Source organism: Bufo gargarizans, chromosome 8 (assembly GCF_014858855.1).
Source record: "Bufo gargarizans isolate SCDJY-AF-19 chromosome 8, ASM1485885v1, whole genome shotgun sequence".
NCBI lineage: Eukaryota > Metazoa > Chordata > Amphibia > Anura > Bufonidae > Bufo > Bufo gargarizans.
The window spans coordinates 145767356-145779584 of record NC_058087.1 but is presented as its reverse complement, the minus strand read 5'-3'; the positions used below and the strand labels follow the sequence as shown (position 1 = coordinate 145779584).

Sequence of the window (12229 nt, the reverse complement as noted above, 5' to 3'; positions counted from 1 at the left end):
CCAAAACGGAATTTCCCATTTTTGAGTAAAGACCAGCTATCAATTTAAAGAGTTTTCTGGATTTAAATACTGACGACGTATTCTCAGAATAGATCATCATTGTATTTCATTTCAAGAAAACTCTACTACAACCACTGTGCTGTACTATGTAAAATATCTGCCACACACATACATACATTTCCTTTTTTGCTAGAGAACAATAAATTCATATTTCAATACGGAACAACTGTGATATACAGCTTGGGCAGGAAGGTGGTAAATGAGTACAATGCTTGGGGCAGTATATAATGGATTTTTACATACATTTCCTGGTGATTTGATGGATTGCTCAAAAAGTGGACATCTACAATATATAAATAAATGATTTGGATTTCTTTGTCATCTGCCCCTATGACTTGAGAAGCCTCCGGCTACTGCAGCGCCTGTCGCTGTTCTTGTGGTGTACCGTATTTCCGCATAATGTAAAGTGGCTCCAATACTGGAAAACCTTTCACCTGCCTCGAACAGGCAATCAATTCTTGACACAACACAATTAAGGACAATATATAATGACAAGGGATCTGCTGACCGGTCCCTTCACTTGTGTGGGCTGATCTGGCTCAGTCTCCTTCTGGTGTGGTACAGAAATGTCAGAGGGAAACTGATGCCAAACTGATCCCATACATTTTTATGAGATGGATCATCTGGCGCATCAGTCTTGATGCCAGATGTAAAATTGCACCGGACAGCAAAAATGGTGTATGCAGGGTTTTTTTCTGTCCGGCGCTATCAGTCTGCGGACACCGAACCTGGGTTATATGTAAAGTGCACATATACCAGTTGTGTACGACTCCCGGCATTAAACCTGGCCGGACTTAACCGATATCTGTGAGGCCAGCCCAATCAAGAGATTAAAACACACTCATATTCTGCACTACTGTTCTGTATAAGAAGACCAGCATTTAGAAGACCTGGAGGTTGAGTTATTTGTGTTTACATGATGTACTGTACTTTTCTTGCCTAATGGTATTTGAATTACAGTACATTCAGAAAGTGTTCAGACCCTTTTACTTTTTTTTTACATTTTGTTATGTTGTGGCCTTGTACCAATTTCAAATCCAGTTTTCCCCATCATTCTGCAATCAATAACACATAATGACAAAGTGAAAATAGAATGTTCAAAATCTTTGTCTATTTATTGAAAAGGAACAAGGAAAATCTTGTATTGACACAAGTATTCGAACCCTTTACTCAGGACTTAGTTGAAACTCCTCTGGCAGGGATTACAGCCAACAGTCTTCTTGGCCATGATACCACAAGGTTTGCAAACTTGATTTGGGGATTTTCTGCCATTCTTCTCTGCAGATCCTCTCAAGTTCTGTCAGGTTGGATGGGGACCGTTGGTGGGCTGCCATTTTTAGGTCTCTCCAGAGATGCTCAATTGGGTTCAAGCGAAACCTCTGGCTGGGCCACTCATGGGCATTCACAGAGTAGTCCCTAAGCCACTCCTATGTAGTCTTGGCTTTGTGCTTAGGGTCATTGTCTTGTTGGAAAGTGAATCTTCGGCCTGGTCTGAGGTCCAGAGGACTCTGGATCAGGTTTTCGCAAAAAATATCTCTGTACTGTGCTCTATTTAGATTACCTTCAACTATGACCAGTCTCCTTGTCCCAGCCACTAAAAACCATGCTCATAGAAAGATGCTGCCACACCCATGCTTAACTGTATGGATGGTTTTGTGCATGTGATGAGCAGTGTATGGTTTCTTCCACACATGACGCTTAGAATTGAGGCCAAAATGTTCAATCTTGGTTTCATCAGACCAGAGAGTCTGAGCATCCTCTTGGTACTTTTTTTTTTTGCAAACTCCAGGCATGGCTTATTTTTGACCACTCTGCCATAAAGCCCAGATTGCTGGAAGGCTGCAGTGATGGTTGACCTTCTGGAAGATTCTCCCATCTGGACACATAATTTTTGGTGACCATTGGGCTCTTGGTGACGTCTTTTACCAAGACACTTCATCCCCTGTTACTTAGTTTAGTGGGGCAGCCATCTCTAGGAAGAGTCCTGGTTGTTCCAAGCTTCTTCCATTTAAGAATTAATGCTCTTGGGAAATTTCAGCGGAGCTGAATTTTTTTTGTACCCTTCTCCAGATCTGTGCCTCCACCCAATCCTGTCTCTAAGCTCTACAAGTGATTCTCTCCTCCTCATAGCTTGGTTTTTGCTCTGATATGTATTGCTCGTTTTGAGACCTTATATAGACAGGGCTGTGTCTTTCCAAATCATGTCAAATCAACTGTATTTATTACAGGTGGACTCCCGTTGAGAAACATCTCAAAGATGATCAAGAGAAATGGCAAGCCACCAGAGCTAAATTTTAAGTGTCAAAACAAAGGGTCTAAATACGTATGCCCTTGCGAAATTAGAGTTTTTCCTTTTTATTAAATGAATACATCTGCAAACATTTCTAAAATTCTGTTTTCACCTTCTCATTATGGGGTATTGAGTGCTGATTGATAGGGGAAAGCTTGATTTTTTTTTTTAGCACAAGGCCACAATATTTCGAAAAAGTGAAAAAGGTGAAAGGGTCTAAAGACTTTCTGAATGTATTGTGTAGATCAGGCATGCTCAACCTGCGGCCCTCCAGCTGTTGCAAAACTACAACTCCCAGCATGCCCTAACAGCTTATAGCTATCAGCCTACAGCAGGGCATGGTGGGAGTTATAGTTTTACAACAGCTGGAGGGCCGCGGACATTCAGTTTCTGTATGTCCCTATTTCCATTCCCGCAAAAAAATAGAACATGTTCTACTATTGTCCGCATTACGGACAAGCATAGTACTGTTCTATTAGGGGCCAGCTGTTCCGTACCGCAAAATACAGAATGCACACGGTAGTCATCCGTATTTTTTGCGGATCCGTTTTTAGGACCGCAAAATACATATGATCATGTGCATGAGGCCTAACTATTTTTATGATGTATTGCTTTAGATGGATCTCAGGTGGTACTGTTTCTCATTGAACCAATAAAATAACTGTCTTCAAATGATTGTCTCTGGTTTGGCTTTTTTTATCTAATCCGAATACGTTTTCCCATGGAGCATTGCCTGAAAAATACACCACTGTCTTACGTGAGAAATAGTACCCTCTGAGCTGCGTACTTCAGTACTTCAATAATTCAGTATAAGTTCCACCAGTCTGAAAAGTCTCATGGAACAGTCATAGTCACAGCCCAGACAGACAGTCATTGCTTGCTTTGAAGGTGCCTTTTTACCCATCAGTTCACTTTCAATAATTTGTTGACAAAAACCATAAAGATGAAACATTTACAAACCATATTGTAAATGAACATAACCAAACTCAATTTATGCGACTTCATGGTTGAGTTTTCACTAAATTGAGTTGGACTGTCTTCCTATATCTTTTTGCAAATGTAGTCACTCAAATAAGCATGGTGCTTCTGTGTGCAAGTAACAGAACACTAAGCAAGCGTAACTTATTTGGAAGTCTTTAGCTTCGTTCTCAGGGTCCCCAATCAAATGCAGAATGAGAAGTTACAAGTTTGGATCAGAGCCCGGTCTGAAGAAGCTGCCAAAACTACTTTGCTACTCACTTAATGAGATCCAACAGCTTGTGATACCACTGTTTCTAAGCTATAGCATCCCACCACACCACAGTTGCCATAAAAGCATGAAACAAAGAACACACAAAGAGTTATTTCCTTGTTAAAAAGAACATTCAGGCTTATTTGAGGGATCAGCTAAGTGTTAAATGTACATTTAAACTTTATGTTCAAGAAGCACATCAGTACTGTATGTCTATCTTCTGAAAGTCCTATGTATTCAGAAGCAGCTACTTTATAACATTTCTGGAAAACTAAAATGAATCATATCACAAGTTCATCTCTAACTGTATTTTACAAACCACTAAAAAATCATGCCTTGCAATATCATAAAGTCCCCTGGCAACTGCCTTTACCAACATAAAAGGATTATAAAAGGACATGAGGTAATTTGTACAAACCAGTAAGAGCAAGGAATAGCATGTAAAAACGTAAACCCCAAATCAGCAACCAGGAGTTTAACCCCCTAACAGTCACATCAAAATTGGAAAAACCTTTCTGAAAACATAGTTTTTTATATTGCAGAGATTGAATTTATGCCTCAAGTAATTATAGCTAGCGCACAACTAATTTTAGTCTTAAAGGATTATCGCAGACAATGATGACATATTGCTAGATGCTGGTCCCACCAGCTTACTTTCATGTGCGGAGTGCTCTTCATTCACTGATTTGGGTATTTGAAAAATAGCTTAATAAGCATGATCAGCTATTTTCAGAACTCCCATAGTTGTAAATCGAGGGTATCCCTGCATGTTCAGCTGCTCTCGATTCACTTCAGGTAGCGGGGAGGGGAACAATGTATGGATGGTAGTGCTGTGATCTCAGTCTTGTTTTAAAGTTTAGATTGTCAGCTTTAAAACAAGACCAAATATAGCCTGATCACAGTCTAACAAATAGTGCCCTCTTCTGCAGCCACAAAGCCCTGTATTTTGTTCATTTAAAACTGTATATTGTTCCTTTCCTGCCTGAAGGAACATTGTTTGTGATGATAATGTAGGGGGGTGGGGGATTTAAAATTGCATTCTCATCATTTAATGAAGGAGTTGATTGCAATTAACAGACTGATCACCAGTTATTACCAAGTATGTATCTGCCCAAACATCAGTAGCGCCACAGCCTTTTCACTGTTTACCGCCAGCCAACTGACGTCACGACTAGTATCAACTAGCGTGGGCAACGCTAAGCTCCATTCAAGTGACAGAGCTTAGCCCCGCCCACGCTAGTTGATACTAGTCGTGACATCAGTGGGCCGTCGGTAAACAGTGAGAAGGCCGCGGCGGTACTGGAGCGCCGCTGCCTTCTCAAACAGCTGATCGGTGGGGGTCCCGGGTGTCGGTCCCCCGCCAATCAGATCCTGATGATCTATCCAGAGTATAGCTCATCAGTTAAAACAAAGTGCAGAACCCCTTTACAGTCTATGTACACCTTAGAAGACATTTTTTGTTTATGATTGTGTAGAAGCTGCTTCCACTTGAAGCATTTAAGATACACTCTGGTGCTCCAAATCAAGGTACCCCAAGGGGTTAATATCCACGTGTGGCAGAGACCTATGCTGACACAAAGGCAGGTCAAAGACAGTCTCTATGTTTATTAAAATGAGTAAAGCCGTTTTATACATCTTATATGTTACAAAATTTGGTAGTTGGACCCCCCCCCCAATATGTTACTCCTATTAGAAATTGATGAACAAACTGACAACTGGATGTTACCATTTGGGGGTGGTGACTACTGTGTCTTCCACTGTCCAATCAGTACTAAGAGTGCCCGACTGAGCAGGGATATTAACCAGTTACATCTAATAGGCTCAACCCAGACTTATCTAAAGACTGAAATCCATTATTTGTGTTCCAGTGTTCAAAAATAAGGACATTAAAGGAGTTTTCCAGGCTCCTGCCATTTATGACCTCTTTTCAGGACAGGTCATTAATATCCCATGTGTATAGTAAGGTTTGTTAGTGGTTCTTCCCCTTTGATTCCTTGTAATGTACTGTAGTCTGAAGAAACTGTACATGTGTTGAACACTGGACACCTTTAGGAGGGGCCAGGAGACCAGAAAACATCTAGCTATGTAAGAAAGAGCTTAGCTCCATTGAGGACATTATCGGGGTAAGATGTTTCTTGCTACTGTAACCTTAGACTAGGAAAATGGTAACAGACAGTTGTCAATTTATTCATCCATTTCTAGCAGGAATAACATAGAGCTGTAAGAAAACATGCTTCAGAATTGATATATAATTGGAATACACATATTTTAATAAATCAAGCAAGTCAGGAGAGCCTACAGGTTTCACCAATGACCACACTCTATGGCATCTCTTGCTGGCTCTATGGCCTCTCTTTATTGAGGTTCCTGGATATTAGTAAATTCAGTATTTGTGCCCTGCTGTATTCTCGCTACACAATCCCTATTTACTTTCAAAAGACAAAAAAATATTGGAAAGGCGCAGCTGATCAATGTCAGTTGTACATCAAGATGAAAGAGCAACATGTGATTTTTCCATTTGTCGCTAGAAAGGCTTATGTGTAATTGCAAACTGAAATTTGGCTCCCTTTTTATTGTCAATTTCACGCACTCAAAGTATGCATGAACATGAAATGAAAAGCTAGCCATTTTTGTGCAATCTTAAAGGCTTGAGAAGATTACTAAACAGTTGCATTTATGCAGTACTATAACCGAAATTTGAGTAGAGCTGGGATCGTACAAGATTACATCATATTCATAAGGAAGCTGCAGTTCCAAAAGTTATAATACTCTCATCATAATTTCTCAGCAGTCTCGTCTCCAAATCTGACAAATTAGGTAGACCTTTTGCATAATGTACCGTATGGGTGAATGAATGACTGAATTACTGGATACTTGGTGAACCAATTTAACCACTATGTAACCAGAGCAATAAAAGCTTCCATAGACATGAACAGAAGACAATGGAAAAAATTAGGTGCAAACACAAATAAACTAGTCACATCGCCTGCCTGGATCCTAGGATTTGTTCAGCCCTGAACAGCAACAATTGCACTGATGTGGATACAAGTTGAACATTGCTAGTGAGATGGTAATATGGCTACAGTCCTACTTATATGGTCACTTACTTTCGAACAAATATGGTATAAATCAATATAAGAAACATTGTAATATATATCATACAAAATGCATTTTCCCCCCTCTAGCAGCTTATTCCTACTTCTAAACTTTTATGGCAAGCATGTAATCTTTCCATATGCCATATCACAGCATTTGGATGTAAAAAGAGGTTTCTCTCTAACAGGTCTATGATTTACATGATTGCCTCTTTATTTGAATAGGCATCATGAATACTAAATTTCCCTGCAGTTGCAGATGCAAGCAAAATTAGTAATTATAAAATGACCTTCTCTAACAGCCAATCGCTAAACTAGACAGACACATCGTCATCTGTTGATCACCATTGCAACATGGTTACCCAGGTGGGACCACCTTTTAAAATGCATGATCACATACCTAGAGTAATATGTAAAGGGATTGTCCTAGATCAGAAAAACATGGTTGCTTTCTTCCAAAAACACCACACTTGTGTATGGTTTATATGTGGTATTATAACTTAGGCAAGTTTCACATCTATAGTAAAGGTATCCGGCAGGCTGTCCCGGCAGAGGAACAGCCTGTCAGAGTACACTGAATCCAGCCTAGCTGAATACTGCCATTCACCACCGAAGCCCATTGACTATAATGGGATCCGGTGGGGATACGGCCACTTTCCGTCATGAGCACCCAATGTCAGTGGGAACAAAACAGGGGTATGCAGTGTTTGTCTTGCCAAAACACAGAGATCATGTTGGAAACTGTCTGAATCCCTGTTGGATCCCATTATAGTCAATGGGGTCTGGCGGTGCATGTCCCTATCCGGCTAGGCTGGACCCGGTGAACTCCGGCAGGCTGTTCTGGAAGAGGAACCTTTACTGCATATGTGAAAGTAGCCAGAGTGTCATTTAGTTCTATGGAGTAGAGCTGCAATAGCAGACACAAACCATGGACAAGTGTGGCACCATTTCTGGAAGTGGCAACCTCCTTTGGTAATGTAAGACCTGGCTGTATACTGTGCCCGTGCAAGATTTCAGAGAAGGGATGCATGAAGCTGGAGGAAAGGGAAATATCAATCAAGAGCAATGGGAACGAAGGAAGGCTTTGTTAACAGTGGAAGGCATGGGCTCTTGCTGTGCCATGAAGCTGCAGCAATGAAGTTGGCGACTATGTGATCGCTGCTGCCAGTCACTGGCCTCGGAACAAATAATTGCAGACAGCAATGGAACTGGAATAGAGGGGGAATGGACAGGTGAAGAAGTCTTCTTGAATCTTTTGCTATTTTTTAACAATCCCTGCAACAATCACTGTGGTGGGATATCACAGGTTGCAAAGTTTGGAGTTGTACCTGGAAACTTGTGTCTAAGAAGACCCAATTTGTCGATCCAACATACCAGAACTATAAACTCATATAATGTCTGGGCGTGGGGCTTGAATGTCCAGTTACACCTCTGGTCATGAAGATCTTAATCTTAAGACTAGTATAAGTATTGCTTATGGTAAGATCACAACTCTGACACCGAACACAAAGACATGCACCAAAGAAAATGTATAATGTTACAGGAGCTCGAGAAGCTGCACTGAAAATAATTTGCCCGTTTACCGATACCTGGAGCTTTTTGAACAGGTTTTCTAATGAATAAAATCATAAGGGGGTTTAATAGTCTATAGTTATTTCTGAAATGCTTTGCTATATTTTATAACCAGGCTATTAAAAGTATGGCCCTTCTGTGACCCAGCTGCATTTCTAAGAGGCCATTTCCATCTCTCTGCCTTCTGAGAAATAAATTGCTTCATCTAAAACAGAAAACAACACTGGATAACCTTGCCTTGTTCTGGAAGAAAAGTACGTACTGCACAATCTGTTCTGATGCCTGCAAACAAGGAGACTTCCCTGACTCACCTTTCAAGGAGACCGCGTATTAAAGGGGCTGTTCGTTTTGGAATTTGTTTGTTAGAAGGTCAACCAATAATAAGCTGATGACAGGATCTGCTGCTGCAGGAACCCCCGTGATCAGCTGACATAAGCACCGGGGAACCTGACAAGGAGTGTTCCGTTCCCAACAGCACCCCCACAGGGAAAATGAAGCATAACACGCACTGCCTCCATTGAAATCAGTATGCGTTCATGTAACACACTGAGGCTGGACCCTAAAGAGCAACATCCACTCTGACTAATCGAGGGAGGTTCCAAATGCCAAACCACCACTATCTGCTACACCAGCATGCAAAAAAACTGGGTATTTGAAATGTAGTTTTCTACACCAGTTTGGACCAGGAATATTATTTAAAAAAAAAAACTGAAAGGAGGAAGGGAGGTCAAAAACACATCAGAGAACATTTTATTGATTTGGTGGTGGAGTTTCTGTAAACTTGTTTTCCGCACAAAAATTATGTCCAGACGGCGGGAGAGATTTAGTCCCCATTCACAAGACCGTGATGACATCAGTGACAAGAAGGTCAGTGATTCAGCTCTGAAAATGTCCATGAAGGATCTGTGTTTGGTCCATGTGTCCGTTTTTTGTCCTTTGTGTATCACTCGTATTCCATGGACACTGCTCAGATAAAAATTAATTTCTAGAGCATCTTCTAGTAACGATCGTGAAACACAGACGAAATAGGAGTGCGTGTTGTGTTCTTATATTTTCACTGACCAATAGACTTTAATGTGGATGATGGATCCAAAAACAAGGATAAAAATAAGGCAATGGTTCGGTGGTGTAACCCCAGAATGTGGTAAATCACGGATGTGTGAATGCACACAATCAAAGGGTATGTGTGCTTTCAGTGGAAAACATGGACGGCACATGTCCGTGATTCACTGACCACACTTGAATGGGTTCAAATGCTGTGTTAGTTCTGACATAGGCACAAAGCCTCTTTCTCCATTCTTTATCAATGAAGGGGGCTGGCTGTCTGGCTAAGTTCATTAGCTAAGCCAGCTCCCTTCTTCATTATGGGTAATGTGGAGACAGAGAAGAGAACAGTTTTTTTTTTTTTTTTTTTTTATAACTTTCTTTATTCGGATGTTTGAGGCATACAATCACATACTACAGAAGACATATTGCATGAGATATACAGCCATATTCTATGTTAATCACATTCAAATACATCCTTTTAAATCTTTGGTTACATCGTATAAAGAACCATATAATTAAACAGTCATTTCTTTCCCTCCCCACCCTAACATCTGCTGCCCATGCCAATCTTGTTCGCCTCCTCTTAACTCCAATTTTGCTATACTGTCTGAGAATAGAACTGGTTTTACTTATGACAGATCAAGACATTAAGCATGCTTCATTACATCACCTGTGCCGAAACAAAGTCGGAAGCAAAGCTTCCGGGACCAAGAGAAAGCATCTGAAATCAGGCCATGGCATTCAGAATGAAAGTACTGTACATTAGTTTGTTTAGTTATTGAAAAAATTTAAAATAATAAAAGATCTTTTTATCTAGCTGGGCAACACTTTTAAAGGGCTTGATCAGTATTTTGTGATCACCCATCCTCAGGATAGGTACCCTGGCCAAGCAGTTGTTCGGAAGTAGCTCTGGCGTCAAACTACATAGCTCCCCCCACTGTGTAGTGGATGGACTGGCTACTGCCGTGCTGCTTCAACTGAAATGAATAGCCAGGACTACTGCAGAACATCTTATCAGTGGGGGGGGGGGGGGGGTATAATCCCCTCTGATCACATAGTGATGGCCTACTGTGAGGACAGACCATTATGTAAAATCCTGACAACCCCTGTATGTAACTATATGGCTGTGTGAAAGCAGTGCATTTGGAGCTCTTCCTCAGTCCCCATAAAGATCCCTTTAACCACCTCCGGACCGCCTAACGCAGATTCGCGTTCCGGAGGTGGCAGGCTGGCGCACAGTCACGCATATATGCGTCATCTCGCGAGACGCGAGATTTCCTGTGAACGCGCGCACACAGGCGCGCGCGCTCACAGGAACGGAAGGTAAGCGAGTGGATCTCCAGCATGCCAGCGGCGATCGTTCGCTGGCAGGCTGGAGATCCGAATTTTTTAACCCCTAACAGGTATATTAGACGCTGTTTTCATAACAGCGTCTAATATACCTCCTACCTGGTCCTCTGGTGGTCCCTTTTGTTAGGATCGACCACCAGAGGACTCAGGTAGGTCAGTACAGTCGCACCAAACACTACACTACACTACACTACACCCCCCCCCCGTCACTTATTAACCCCTTATAAACCCCTGATCACCCATGATCACCCCATATAAACTCCCTGATCACCCCCCTGTCATTGATCACCGCCCTGTCATTGATCACCCCCCTGTCAGGCTCCGTTCAGACGTCCGTATGATTTTACGGATCCACGGATACATGGATCGGATCCGCAAAACGCATACGGATGTCTAAATGGAGCCTTACAGGGGGGTGATCAATGACAGGCGGGTGATCACCCATATACACTCCCTGATCACCCCCTGTCATTGATCACCCCCCTGTCATTGATCACCCCCCTGTAAGGCTCCATTCAGACGTCCGCATGATTTTTACGGATCCATGGATACATGGATCGGATCCGCAAAACACATGCGGACGTCTGAATGGAGCCTTACAGGGGGTGATCAATGACAGGCGGGTGATCACCCATATACACTCCCTGATCACCCCCCTGTCATTGATCACCCCCCTGTAAGGCTCCATTCAGACGTCCGCATGTGTTCTGTGGATCCGATCCATGTATCCATGGATCCGTAAAAAATCATGCGGATGTCTGAATGGAGCCTTACAGGGGGGGTGATCAGTGACAGGGGGGTGATCACCCTGATCACCCCCTGTCATTGATAACCCCCCTGTAAGGCTCCATTCAGACGTCCGCATGTGTTTTGTGGATCCGATCCATGTATCCATGGATCCGTAAAAAATCATGCGGATGTCTGATTGGAGCCTTACAGGGGGGGTGATCAGTGACAGGGGGGTGATCACCCTGATCACCCCCTGTCATTGATAACCCCCCTGTAAGGCTCCATTCAGACGTCCGCATGTGTTTTGCGGATCCGATCCATGGATCCGTAAAAATTATACGGACGTCTGAATGGAGCCTTACCAGGGGGGTGATCAATGACAGGGGGGTGATCCGGGAGTCTATATGGGTGATTACCCCCCTGTCATTGATCACCCCCCCTGTCATTGATCACCCCCCCTGTAAGGCTCCATTCAGACATTTTTTTGGCACAAGTTAGCGGAAATTTTTATTTTTTTTTTTCTTACTAAGTCTCATATTCTACTAACTTGTGTCAAAAAATAAAATCTCCCATGAACTCACCATACCCCTCACGGAATCCAAATGCGTAAACATTTTTAGACATTTATATTCCAGACTTCTTCTCACGCTTTAGGGCCCCTAAAAAGCCAGGGCAGTATAAATACCCCACATGTGACCCCATTTCGGAAAGAAGACACCCCAAGGTATTCGCTGAGGGGCATATTGAGTCCATGAAAGATTGAAATTTTTGTCCTAAGTTAGCGGAAAGTGAGACTTTGTGAGAAAAAAACAAAAAAAATCAATTTCCGCTAACTTATGCAAAAAATAAAAAATT

General features: G+C 42.2%; 1 protein-coding gene across 1 annotated transcript in view; it reads right to left on the bottom strand.

Moving 5' to 3' along the window:
• Nucleotides 1-12229, bottom strand: part of SNX29 (sorting nexin 29) — a 503522-nt gene that overhangs the window by 88891 nt on the left and 402402 nt on the right. The gene's annotated exons all lie outside the window — the stretch shown is intronic.